General features: G+C 41.2%; 1 non-coding gene across 1 annotated transcript; it reads left to right on the forward strand.

The window, feature by feature from the left end:
* The first annotated feature begins 1,167 nt into the window (after nt 1-1,167).
* Nucleotides 1,168-1,240, forward strand: Trnaa-cgc. Its single transcript has one exon. It is a non-coding gene; the product is annotated as a tRNA-Ala (tRNA).
* Nucleotides 1,241-14,420: the final 13,180 nt, after the last annotated feature.

Below are 14,420 nucleotides of genomic sequence, written 5' to 3' on the forward strand. Positions count from 1 at the left end.
ACGTGGACCAGGAATTTTTTGATCTGAAGATCTGTTTGCTCATTAACACGTGTATCAGTCTGACTTTTTAAGTGATTGTAAATTTCGATTTCTTTTAAGATATTCATTTCCTTACCTTTCTTAGCATATGGCAAAACCTACAGCTTTTCTTTATTGTTTCCATACGTATTTTTGTTGTCTAGGAGATATAGTGCCAAAGTACTTGTACTTTTATCATAACATTTTATGCACACGTTAAAACGTATCCGAAAATTTATGCCATTTTGCCGAATATACACTGTTGCAATGTCACATTTAATACGTAGATCCGTGACGTTTTAAATGGGTCTGTTGCACCGGTGAATTGCATAATACTGTTTTCGGTATCGAACCCAATTTTGATAATTTTGTTTCTAAAAGTCTTGTATCTTTTGTTAGAAATGGTTCCATAATAAGGTAGAACTACGAATGTAGAATTTTTTTTGATTTCCTCTCTTTCTAGATTAATTTTATCTGCATCTGATATTTGCTTAACTCTCAGTTTCTGTCTGTAAAATTCTTTAAATATTTTTGGTCTGAAACTATTTACTTTGGTTAAATTTTCTAATAGCACTAATTTTTTGTTGTAATTATATTCTCCAAGCTGATAATTTATTAATCTCCAAATCATTGAACTAATATATGCCGTTTTGCAGGGTTGCTGGATAGCATGCTTCGTTACGATTAATGTGCCTGTATGGGTTAATTTTTAAAAAATTCGAAACTTGTTCATTGAATTTTCTTTCTTTATTCTTATATCTTAGAAGTTAATACATATATTGATTTCAGTTTCTTGGCTGAATTTGATTTTATAATGCATAACACTTTTCTGTGAAGTCATAATGGCTATATCTTCTTCTGTCCCATTTAATAGGATTAATATGTTATGAATGTAACGTTTGTAATAAACGGCTTTGTCTGCTGTCTGTTTAAATTTCTGAAAGACTTTACTTCAGGATTGTTGATCAATAAATAGGAGAATGCTCCTGCCATGCAGTTACCCATGGCTGAACCGTCTGGTTGAGAGTATGTATCATCTTGAAAGTAATAGTAGTTATATGAAAGAGGGAGTTTTAATAATCGAATGTTCTTGTGGCTTTCGCCACGAATTAGTTTCTGGTGTTTCATTATTTTCAATAATGTTTACCGAGCGAGGTGGTGCAGTGGTTAGCACACTGGACTCGCATTCGGGAGGACGACGGTTCAATCCCGTCTCCGGCCATCCTGATTTAGGTTTTCCGTGATTTCCCTTAATCGTTTCAGGCAAATGCCGGGATGGTTCCTTTGAAAGGGCACGACCGATTTCCTTCCCCATGCTTCCCTCACCCGAGCTTGCGCTCCGTCTCTAATGACCTGTTGTCGATGGGACGTTAAACACTAATATCCTCCTCCTCAATAATGTTTATGGTTTCTTTAATGAAAGTATTTGTTTAAAGTTTAGCAACGTCAATGGAAACCAGTTTACTGTTATCAGGAATGTTTATATTTTTCATTTGGTTAGTCAGTTCACTTGTATTCCTTATGGTGTATTTATTTTCACACATGTAGAATTTGTTGACTACGCAATTGAGTTTCTGCATAAAAAAGACAGGGAGTTGTCAAAACTATTGGCAGTAAGGCAGACAGATGCGTCCTCTCACGGCTTTTTGATTTTGCTCTAAGGTTCACGTTTGTGCATTCTATTACTTATTTTGCTGTGAAGGGATAACTGCAATTTTAAGGGATGTCTTGATTTGTGCATTAAGTTTGTTTGTATGGTCATGCTTTAACTTAGATGTAACGTTGTTCTTTAAAAAATTCATGAATTTCATTGACATATTCGCCCTTTTGCATTGTTACTGGTGTGTTGCCTCTGTCAGATTTTATGCCTGATATATGATATGTATTTAACTTCTTGATAATATTTCACATCGTATTTTGGTTTGCTGTCATCCGGTAACTACCTCTGAAGTCGTATTTTATTTGCTTTGAATTGATTTTAGAGATTTTAGAAGTAATTTGGTTTTCGTCTAAAACGAGGAGCTGTGCCATTTATGGGGCAATGGTTGTATGAACTACGAGGATTTTAATCGTATTACTTCGTAGTTTGGAATTTTAATCCGTAATTCAGCAGATCCAATTCTGCGAGCTGAATACTTGTCAAACTCTCAATAAGTTATTTTTTTAGTGTACAGCAGTGCATTTCCCACTGAATGGGAAATAATGAAAAGATTTTCCAATTGAAAATTAATGTAAATCAATATTAGCGGTTTCCATTAGCGAGCACCATGCTCAATTTTTTCTTCTCAGTAGTCCTCATGCCGCCAAATATCGCTTTGCAACACTCTGTTCACTATTCTGGTGGATAGTCAACCAGATAGCATTATATGCGGGGCACTGTGGTATACTTTCTTTGTAAGAGTCTTGTTACCTTAAACTTTCTTGTTCTCTTATGTGCTTCCCTATGAACCTATACCTGTCTCAGAGGTGGAAACACTGTCCCTTTGTTTACTGACTTTGCCTTTCTTCGTTTATGGTGCATCTATGCATCATTTTGGCTCGATCAGATCGCTATATGTTGAAGGTACAGCATCTTTATTTTTATCCAGAGGATTTTCATCTGAAAATTGATCTGGAGTTTCTGGAGATTTGTTCTTGGATGATCTACCTGAGCAGGAGCATTACGAGTTTCTGCACGGTCCATTACAAGACCTACGATTTTTGCCAAAGCAAAGTCAAGCTCCTTAGAGACAAGAGGATCGTAGGATTCCATCCCAAATTCCATCCCAAATTCTTTCAATCCACTAACTGCGTTACTGATTGTAGCTATTAGGAAATACGCAGTGCTCATTATGGATGTCATCTACTTGCCCCAGTTACTGCGTTACAAATTTTTGAACTTTGTCATAGGAACAAGAGGAATAAGATTGGAAGAAACAGCAGCTCTGCGTTATACGCTTTCTAACGTGGTTATGCATATGCTTGTTATTAGTCAAATGTTATGCTGAATGTCTTGAAATTATTTACAGTCAGGTAAATTACATGACTGTCATACAATTCGCAGTGGCTTCACTATTCGACTTTCTTGTGTCTCACCGTATGCAGCGTTAGTAGCATCCCTATAGTGGTGTCACCTAAAAGAAAGGATTTAAGCGAAGCGATTAGTTATATTAGGGCACTCTTCAACTTGACCATGTCTCCCTTATTTCATTATATGAACGAGCTTCCGAATGGAGAAGAGATTTCATTTCTATAAAGCACAGCCTACATTTCTCGCCTTTCCAGACGAAATGATGGAGGTGGTTGATGGTGAGGGAGAGGGGCAGGCGGTAGGGGTTTCGTACTGACTGAATTATCTACTGCTACCATGTTGTAAATAAATAATTTAATGAGACAATCGTATGAAGAAACCACACGATTATTACCATCTGAAGTTGAGCAGAAGCGAGTAGCCCAACAGTCGCGCCTCTGGTAAGTAGCCATTTAGGAAAATATGAGTCCCACTCAACTAGTAGCCGCGTGGACAAAGGTTGGGCAGTTCAACTGCAGGGAGAAGACACTGGGTCAACGGAAAGGCAGTTCTTTACAAACTTCCCAGAGGTTGTCTTGCATACTTTGATGGACTTATCTGTGAAAGGGAAGGGTCTGGTTTCGAGTCCCGTTCTAAACGCAATGACAATCTACCAGACTGTTTCAAAACAGCATCGCAGAGTAAAAGAATCGTTCTGGAAACTGGAAACCTGCACTAGTGGTGTGGTTAAGCCCTTCGCGTTCACATTATCCGCCATCCCCCCCACCCCCCCCCCCCACCCCCCCGCTCCCCCCCTCAAGCCTTCCATGAGCGATCGTCCAGCGAAGTGTCCAGTAGAACTTTTTGGGACTATGAAGAGTAAGAGAAAAGTACTTGCATAAGATAATAGATGAGGCTAGATCGAGTAATGAGCTTATTAGATAGCTGAGTCGCTAAGCCGGCAAGTGGCAAGGTAATGGCATTGAGTCCCAGTCCAGATATATTTTTAATTTGCCAGAATGTTTCAAATCAGCGCATACTCTGCGGCAGAGTGAGAGAAGCATTCCGGAAATAATGTCCCGCTAGCATAGAAGAGTGCTTCCCTGCATGAAGTTTATATAAACTTTTTGTGTCAACCACCATGGTTAAATGTTAATTGCATCATGCATTCTATAATAAAAACGAATACTGTTTGTTGTGTTGTCAGGAGTAGGTGCAATATGATATAATTCGCTACATCCAGGACCGGTTTTGAAATTCCTTTCCAGGTATGGATAGCACAGGTGACACTGAATCTTCATGGTATAAGTAAGGGAATGAAACTGAAGAAGCGCACGTGATCGACACCCGAGAAGCTGATTTTAATATGGGCTGCACCTTCAGTCGTAACTTCTAGTCTTTCGACGCAAATGTTCATGCTTTTTCACACTATAGGATAAACGTATTCCTGGAAGACAGGTACGAAATATAGAACGAAGTTACTAGCTCTAATTCAGCGAGTACTACTTTCGGATGTAAATATCTCCAATGACCTGTTGCAGGGAGTGACGGGTAATTTGTTTTTCCTCTGCGCCCTAGACGACGTCATCTGCAGCGACACATTACTTCAACACTCACCCAAAAGGCGACTGTCCAGCCACAACTTGTTATGCATTCTTTGTCCGTCATTCTCAGAGAGCGAAAACGTGGCAACAATTACTACTACTCATACGACTTCCTTAAACGAGAAATGACATGTTGAATCTGGAAGCATCTACATATACATCTACGTAAATACTCTGCCATTCTCGTTAGAATGTCTGGCAGAGGGTTCAATGAACCACCTTCAAGTTGCCTCTCTACGGTTCCACTCTCGAAAGATGTGCGTGAAAAACGAGCACTTAAATTTTTCTGTGTGGGCCCTGATTTCTCTTATTTTGTCGTGATTATCACTTCTCCCTACATACATGGGCGCCAACAGAAAGTTTTCGCAGTCGGAGGAGAAATTTCATGAGACGATCCCGTCGCAACGGAAAACGCCTTTGTTTTAATGATTACAACTCCAATTCACATATCATGTCTGTAGCACTATCTCCCCTATTTCGTGATATTACAAAACGAGTTGCCCTTCTCTTTACTTTTTCGATGTCATCCGTCAGTCCCACCTGATGCGGATCCCACACCGCACAGCAATACTTCAGAATAGGGCGGACAAGCGTGGTGTAAGCAGTCTCTTTAGTAGACCTGTTGCACCTTCTAAGTGTTCTACCAATGAATCACAGTCTTTGATTTGCTCTACCCACAACATTATCTATGTGATCGCTCCTATTTAGATTATTTGTAATTGTATTCCCTAAGTATTTAGTTGAATTTACAACCTTCAGATTTGTGTGGCTTCCCGCGTAATCGAAATTTAGTGGATTTCTTTTCGCACTTACATGAATAACTTCACTCTTTATTCAGGGTCAATTGACACTTTTTCCACCTTACAGATATCTTATCTAAATCATTTTACAATTCGTTTTGGTGATCTGATGACTTTATAAGACGGTAAATGACAGCATTATCTGCAAACAATCTAAGTCGGCTACTGTGATTGTCTCCTATGTCGTTAATATAGATCATGAACAATAGAGGGCCTATAATACTTCCTTTGGGAACGCAGGATACTACTTCTATTTTACTCGATGACTCGTCTGTTACAACGAACTGTGACCTTTGTGACAAGAAATCACAAATCCAGTCGCCCAACTGATGCTGTATTCCGTAGTCATGCAGTTTGGTTAGAAGACGCTTGTAATGAACGCTGTCAAAAGCCTTCTGGAAATCTAAAAAATTGGAATAATTTTGACGACCCCTGTCTATAGAACTCGTTACTTCATGAGTATAAAGAGGTAGTTGTGGTTCGCAAGAACGATATTTTCTCAATCCGTGCTGATTATGTGTCAATGAATCGTTTTCTTCGAGGTACTTCACAATGTTCGAATACAGTAAATGTTCCAATTGATTTAAAGAGAACTACAATAAAACTTACAAAACACGCAAAATCATGCCAGAAAAATATGATTAGAAAATAACTTACGGCTTAGATGTTATGAGCATAGACTACTATGCGGTGCAAATGTAACAACGTAATGAACTTTGAGGTTATTTCGAATCGTAGAAAACATTCCTTAGTTTCCAGATGACTGAAGAAAAAAATCGCCGATAGTAGTTCGCGACCTTTCTGTCTTATTTGTATTCTGGGAAAAATGTTTCTACTGTTACAATTTATGGGAGACAAAATTAGTGCGACTATCCGCCCAGTTGGTAACCAACTCTCATCACTATTGTGAATACAACTTTTAAAGTAGAATGTATGAGACTCACTCATTAGCCGAATAACAGCGTGGGTATTTATTCCTCTATCTATTGTAGAGGACTGTGTAGGGACAGGACGCAGGAGGTTCGGAAGACAAAAAAAAATTATCTTCTGTCACTGATGTGGTCTTTATTGATGGAACGCGACATCAAATAGCCGGGAGTTTGGGGAAGGAGTTAGGTACTGTTCTTTTTTTTTTTTTTTAAATCAGCATCTGAAATTGTACCGAGTGATATAGGGAAACCATTGGAAAATTTTATTTGGATTATCTGAAGAGGGTCTGAACCAAAGTTCACCCGATAGCAGTCGAATGCCTTTTCTTTACTTAACAAGGAAATTTTGTTAAGCAGGAAAACCCACTGCGCAATATGGCTGCAAGACAAATTAATACTTCTTTATACCAGTATATTTTGAAATGATTGTCCGCTTACTTTCGTAGCCACAACTCCTAACTGTTGCTGTTTATGTTGGACCTTCGCGCAAGATAGAGTGGCACGGAGGCCTGCATCAAACCAGTCTTTGGACTGAAGACCATAACAACGACAACATCATTTTTGTCCTCTGTGATAGAATTTATTTCACCAGTTCCCCCCATCCCCCTTTTCTTAGAATTACTCTTTTAATCCACTGAAATATTTCCAACGGATGAATTTTTCAGCTGCGTTTTCTATGTTGGTATGAGACTATCTCTAATGGATTCTTCATATTCATGGCTAGAGATGTGTGAACAGAGAGTTCGAGAGCAGCAAATTGGTCCCGTTTCCTTTTCTTTTTCTTTTTATTTGGTGTCTCTACGTCGTCATATTCAGCGAATAAGTGTGATTCTTAAGTTTGTATAAATTGTGGCTGATTTCTTGGCAGAAATCGACTCTCTCTTACAGCACTCCAGACACACAATATTCAACTTATTGGCGATGTTCTTTTCCTAGCCCACAAAAGGGACATTGTTCAGAGCTTCCACACCCGAGAAGTTCTTTCAAATTATACTACCCATTCTTTTGTCAGGAACTTAGAGAGAATTCTAATAAACCATCATTCACTTTTCAAATAGTTTAAGCAAGATTATCTATAGTGTGGCCACAAAATTATTTTTCTTTTTTCGTTGTTCTTTAGCCTCATTCGCTAAAATTTTACTTGCAAAGAGATCTTAAATGTAAACGAACACCTGAATTCTCTGAAACTTTCTGTGATAAACTGTCTACTCAGCATCTCGAAAGTTCTTCATAATCAATTTCTTCAGTAACGAGTCTCTCAAACTGCAGTGAACTGTACATTGTATTTGCAACTTCCTGGCAGATTAAAAATGTGTACCGGGCCAGGAGTCGACCCAGGAATTTACGGAATTAAGCAGGCACGTGACCCCACCGCTGCACTACTGGCTCGGTAAGTAGGCATCATACACAGCTATTGCCATTGCCATGAGGAACGGCGTGGCTCGTAGGATAAATACCTATCTCACTCGTTTAGTAGAAGATAAAAGATAAATTTGACTTCAGCTTTTAGATTTGTAGCGTGTCTGTACTTTGATAAAGACGAAAAGTTGGAACAAAATTCTATAAAATAATTTACTTAAATATTTCGTGATTTAAGTCACAAACATATTTATCATGACATGTGTCATTTACAAGTTCTATAGTTCTCGTGATTTTTGAGGCACTTCTGGTGCTGTATGAGAGAAAAATAGAGATTAAAACAGCAATATTGGAAACCAGGGAAATGTCTGAAAAACTTCTAGACGTCAAATCTGGAAGAGTAAGGAACAGAAAATGTCTTTCGATGTAACATGATCATAAAATTTTGTGAAATTTTATTATTAAAAGTGAGAAGAATATCTGTATGTTACATCTAATTATAGATAATTTAGTTTCAAACCCATATATATGTACATATATCAGCTGTATACATGATTTTAGAGATTTAGTTAGCTAATAATTTGGACATTGGCTATGTAATAGTTTACAAGAGAAACTTCCATCGGGTTTCTTAACATGTGCAGGGAAAGCAGTTAATGTATGTTAACGGGTATTAGATTATTTGCGCAATTAAAGCTGAGTATTTTTAATGCATACCGATAAACTAGTTGTTTGACTGAGATTTACTGAAGTATGTAAATGACACTTTCTGATGAAAATAGTAATTTTTTGGCTATTTATGTGTATGTTGTAAAATCGCAATGTGATTTCATAACGTTAAGTCGTCATATTTTATTAAAATCGAAAATTTCTATTGTTTATATTATGTCAATATCACGTAAATTATGTAAGTTGTATACTGTAAAATATCCTAATAACTGCCAGTAGCACCAGATAATATTTGGCGCAGGCAGTCGTGCGATGGGACCTCAGACTTGAGTTGGCTCCGTTTAGTTTTCCTTTACTTTTAAAAGATCTCAGTTGTTCGTTAGCTGGGAAGCTAGTTAGAAGACCAGATGGGCAGAGACACAGAGGCAGTGGAATTAAGAACGTTATACTCCAGGAAATGATGAAAAAATAATGATATATTTACAACTATGATGCACTTTCTTTGTTTATATTCCTTGTTTCCTTAGCGAGAAATCCTCAACAAAATAAATAGTTGCAAATTTTTAAAAACCCACTTATGGTAAGCTGTCGTAACCACATGGCTCAAATGGCTCTGAGCACTATGGTACTTAACTGCTGTGGTCATCAGTCCCCCAGAACTTATAACTACTTAAACCTAACTAATCTAAGGACATCACACATATCCATGCCCGAGGCAGGATTCGAACCTGCGAGCATAGCGGTCGCGCGGTTCCAAGCTGTAGCGCCTAGAACCGCTCGGCCACTCCGGCCGGCGTAACCACATGATGGGAGGCTTTTTATTCTATAGAAATAGAAAATAAAGGGATGTTGACTATTTTTATTTGGATAATTTTGGCATAAACACTGAGTAGGTAATATCGTTTGAAATAACTTTTTCGTAGGTTTCCAGCCCTGTAAAATTGTAAAAAAATGGCTCTGAGCACTACGGGACTTAACATCTGAGGTCGTCAGTCCCCTAGAACTTAGAACTACTTTAACCTAACTAACCTAAGGACACCACACACATTCATTTTCGAGGCAGGATTCGAACCTGCGACCATAGCGGCCGCGCGGTTCTCCGGCCGGGGTGGTCGAGCGGTTCTAGGCGCTACAGTCTGGAACCGCGCGACCGCAACGGTCGCAGGTTCGAATCCTGCCTCGGGCACGGATGTGTGTGATGTCGCTAGGTTAGTTAGATTTAAATAGTTCTATGTTCTAGGGGACTGATGACCTGCGAAGTTAAGTCCCATAGTGCTCAGAGCCATTTGAACCATTTGGTCGCGCGGTTCCAGACTGAAGCGCCTAGAACCGCTCGGCCACACCAGCCAGCGTTAAATTGTACTGCGTCCGACAACTCACGTGAGTAAAGAATGTTATTCCGAAGTAAATTTCTATGAATCGATGTCGACCTGGGAAGATAAAAACCAACAACCACGACCAGCGTGCTGAAGCACAAACGCTACTATGCGACAAGGGGATCCGGTTGAAGTACATCTTCATAAAATGTTACGAACTTGCAAATCGCGTCGGGGACAGTGAAAATAATGTCAGCAAGCGTCGGGAGCCCCAGTAGGACGTGAGACAGCCCTGCTGCAGATCTCTCCAGTGAGGAGTGAGGTGCTGCGAGCCCGCAGCGAGGCGGTGAAATGTTTATGAGGGCGAGCAGTCGCAGTGAATCCGCTACGGGCCGCGCTGCACGTCGCCCCTGGGGGAAAGCCGCCCGCAGAGCACCGGCTGGGCGCAGCGGGCTTCTTCGCTGCACCAGCGTAGCCGCCGATTAACAGTGTAGAGCGCGCCGAGCGAATCAGAACAAGTGTACATGACCTGCAGTTCAAAGATATCTGAATTCGGAATTTACTTTGAGAATGTGTGCTGGAGAGAGGCGTGCTGAGAAGCTCCTGGTAGCGTCGAATATGTTAAGCCACTCAGTTTGCTGCGTTCGGTGGCACGTGCTGAATTTCAAGATTCGTGTCACACTGCGACGGAGCAACGCATTCAGGGGCAATGAGAGATTTTTATCCAAGAGAGGGTAGCATCCTAAAACTGCCATCTTGACACAGCTGATTCGATGAGTTTCAGAGGTTATTCTCCCCAAAAACCAAATCTGGAAGCAAGTTCACAAAACATATTTTATCTCAAACGACCGGCAGGTAGACACTCAAGGTTAAGGTATATTATTTTGAAACAAACTTGATAAGTATGTAACTTTATTATATGCCAAGTTAATCATTTTCATTGTGAATCAGAGTACTATCTTTTTGATTCAATAATCTGAAATTAAATCGTTCTTATCATTAAAACTAGGCTTTCTGCTGTATTGACTAAATATATTTGGTGTCAAACGTGAGTAAAGTGGCAGAAAAAGAATACCCTTTTACTGAAAGTAGTTGTTGTGAGAGGTGGTGTGTTTGCGCGAGGCAACCTAACTGCCTCATCACAGTACCAAATATGATCAGGTAAATGATTATGACACACGTCAGCAACAACATACAATAATTTATTAATATAAATTGCACATTACGTAATCTGAGTCAAGATGAGGTGCGGCAATGTAAACTACTGGCCATTAAAATTGCTACACCAAGAAGAAATGCCGATGATAAACGGGTATTCTATGGACAAACATATTATACTAGAATTGACATGTGATTACACTTTCACGCAATTTGGGTGCATAGATGCTGAGAAATCAGTACCCAGAACATCCACCTCTGACCGTAATAACGGCCTTGATACGCCTGGGCATTGAGTCAAACAGGGCTTGGATCGCGTGTACAGGTACAGCTCCCCATGCAGCTTCAACACGATACCACAGTTCATCAAGAGTAGTGACTGGCGTATTGTGACGAGCCAATTGCTCGGCCACCATTTACCAGACGTTTTCACTTGGTGAGAGATCTGGAGAATGTTCTGGCCAGGGCAGCAGTCGAACATTTTCTGTATCCACAAAGGCCCGTACAGGACCTGCAACATGCGGTCGTGCATTATCCTGCTGAAACGTAGGGTTTCGCAGGGATCGAATGAAGGGTAGAGCCACGGGTCGTAACACGTCGGAAATGTAACGTCCACTGTTCAAAGTGCCGTCAATGCGAACAAGAGGTGACCGAGACGTTCACCGCGATGTTGCTAAAGACGGATGCGACCATCATGATGCTCTGAACAGAACCTGGATTCATCCGAAAAAATGACGTTTTGCCATTTGTGCACCCAAGTTCGTCGTTGAGTACACCATCGCAGGCGCTCCTGTCTGTGATGCAGCGTCAGCGGTAACCGCAGCCATGGTCTCCGAGCTGATAGTCCATGCTGCTGTAAACGTCGTGGAATTGTTCGTGCAGATGGTTGTTGTCTTGCAGACGTCCCCATCTGTTGACCCAGGGATCGAAACGTGGCTGCACGATCCGTTAGAGCCATGCGGATAAGATGCCTGTCATCTCGATTGCTAGTGATACGAGACCGTTGGCATCCAGACGGCGTTCCGTATTACCCTCCTGAACCCACCGATTCCATATTCTGCTAACAGTCATTGGATGTCGACCAACGCGAGCAGCAATGTCGCGATACGATAAACTGCAATCGCGATAGGCTAAAATCCGACCTTTATCAACGTCAGAAACGTGATGGTACGCATTTCTCCTCCTTAGACGACGCATCACAACAACGTTTCACCAGGCCACACCGGTATATGTATGAGAAATCGGCTGGAAACTTTCCTCATGTCAGCACGTTGTAGGTGTCGCCACCGGCGCCAACTTTGTGTGAATGCTCTGAAACGCTAATCATTTGCATATCACAGTATCTTCTCCCTGTCGGTTAAATTTCGCGTCTGTAGCATTTCGTCTTCATGGTGTAGCAATTTTAATGTCTAGTAGTGTAATTAAATGTTCATGTGCACGATCAGTATTTGAACACTTGTCTTCTCATGAATGCAAAGAATAATAACTACCGTAATTGGTAGAATGATCAGTCGGACACGTCTCGGAGACAATTGTTGAACAGTGCTGATGCTGTCTTGCGGCACGGTGTCGATATTGTCGAACTGTCTCTATGATCTGAATGGAACCGTGGCAGATGGATGTTCATATGAGACATATTTGCGTGGCATAAAGCGGAAGCATGATATAGCCAGTGTTTGTTGCGTGAAACATATTACAATCATATGTTGGTGGTAACCGATCCACGCTCAGTGAAAATAACATGTTGTGTTAGATATAGCACTACTTAAGGCGCGATTAGCAAGTACATATTCGACTTATAAACCTCTAACACGTTAAACTAACATTCACAGTACGCAACGTACTACTCATAAATAAAACTTCAACAAATCATAAACCGAATGAAAAAATTATGTCACATGCGGCGTAATTCAAAGAAGTATAGACTGCTAACAACGGAAACAAATTTCAAATACAAAATACAATCAAATGAGAACTAAGGAAATGCATGAGTGTCTAAATAGTGTTTACAGAGGCATTATGATGTCATCGCTGGCAAGACATGCAGGTATGATACCACCTGTAAAATTTGTTTCATATTTAATACCACCACATTCTTGTCATTGCATAAATCAACAGATTCCGTTAATGGTAATTTGTGCAAAGATTCAAATGTTTATTCTTTAGTCAAACCATCATTTTTGTTACAAAGCTATGTGTACCGGCAGATGCAAAGCCGAGTGGTCGCGACAGCAGCGGTGGCAGCTGCAATATTTGCCTCTTACACAGTAATTTAGCTTAGTTTCTTCTTTTTTTTAATGTGCTTCTGCATAGGAGTGAACTGTATCTGTGTATCTTACTGTGTAGACCAGTGGTTAGCAGATTACTGTACGTTTTTGGTTTTGCGTGCATATCCTTGTGTAAGAAGGCTTCCTAGTGTAATTTTCCCGCCCTTAAATCTCCCGCGTCACGCCACTAAGCTTAAATCTTGTGTTGGTACATAGCATATAATTTAGACCAGTGCATTCTAGTTTGCATAGTTATCTCATGCAGAAGCTTTAGAGTAAGCAGTGTTTCTAGTAACACTTCAATAGAGCAATTTATTTCTGTTCAAGAGTTTGACTTCTTGATGTGCTTGTTGTGAGCGGACACAAGGAGAATTGGCTGCAGTCCGTAAACAGCTGGAAGCAGCATTGGCTACCGTTGACTTGCTTCTGGCTTATCTTCAAAGTTGCGGCGGTGTCGGGGCGCTGGGAACGAGACCTGCGACACCTCTGGTGCCTTTGGAATCCCCTGGTGATCCGGACGTCGCTGCAACTTCTGATACGCAACATCTGGCGGACCGTCCTCACTCTAGAGTGGGTGACAGACAGTGGTGGGTTCTCGTGTCACCGGACGGAAGGTGTAAGAGGGAGCAGGTCGCGCGGCAGGTTCCCTACGCCTTAGCAACAGGTACAAGATGCTACCTAGAGTTGATGATAACTCTGAGCCAGCACAAGATGCCTCTCCTGTTGGGCCAGCGGCCGATACCCTTGCCCACTCCGGACAAATGCAGACAGTGGCTATGCTTTTCATTGGGTGCTCCAATGTTGGGCGGGTGATGGAAACCTTCAGAGAAATAGCAGGATGGGCGAGAAAGAGGGGCAGCGTGCCCATGGTATTTTTGCCGGGGGTTCTCTTGAGTGATGTGGAGGAGGCCCTGCCGGTGGCTTTCGAGCGTAGTGGGTGCAAACGGATGCACATAGTTGCACATATCACCACGAATGACACCTGCCGCTTGGATTCTGAGGGGACCCTCACCTCCTTTCGGCGGATGACTGAATGGTGAAGAGAACTAGGACCGCATGTGGAGTGCAGGCTAAGCTCTCTCTTTCCAGCATCGTTCCCAGGGTTCACCTCGGTCCTCTGGTTTGGAGCAGAATGGAAGGTGTAAACCAGAAGCTCAAACGACTTTGCGACGACATCGCATGCGAATTTCTCGGCCCCCGCTATTGGGTACAGAATTTCAGGATTCCCCTTAATAGGTCAGGCATCGTCTACACGCAGGAAGAGATTCGGGGACAGCGAAGTATGAGTGGCGTGCAAATGGGGTTTTATTA

Source organism: Schistocerca americana, chromosome 8 (assembly GCF_021461395.2).
Source record: "Schistocerca americana isolate TAMUIC-IGC-003095 chromosome 8, iqSchAmer2.1, whole genome shotgun sequence".
NCBI classification, from domain to species: domain Eukaryota; kingdom Metazoa; phylum Arthropoda; class Insecta; order Orthoptera; family Acrididae; genus Schistocerca; species Schistocerca americana.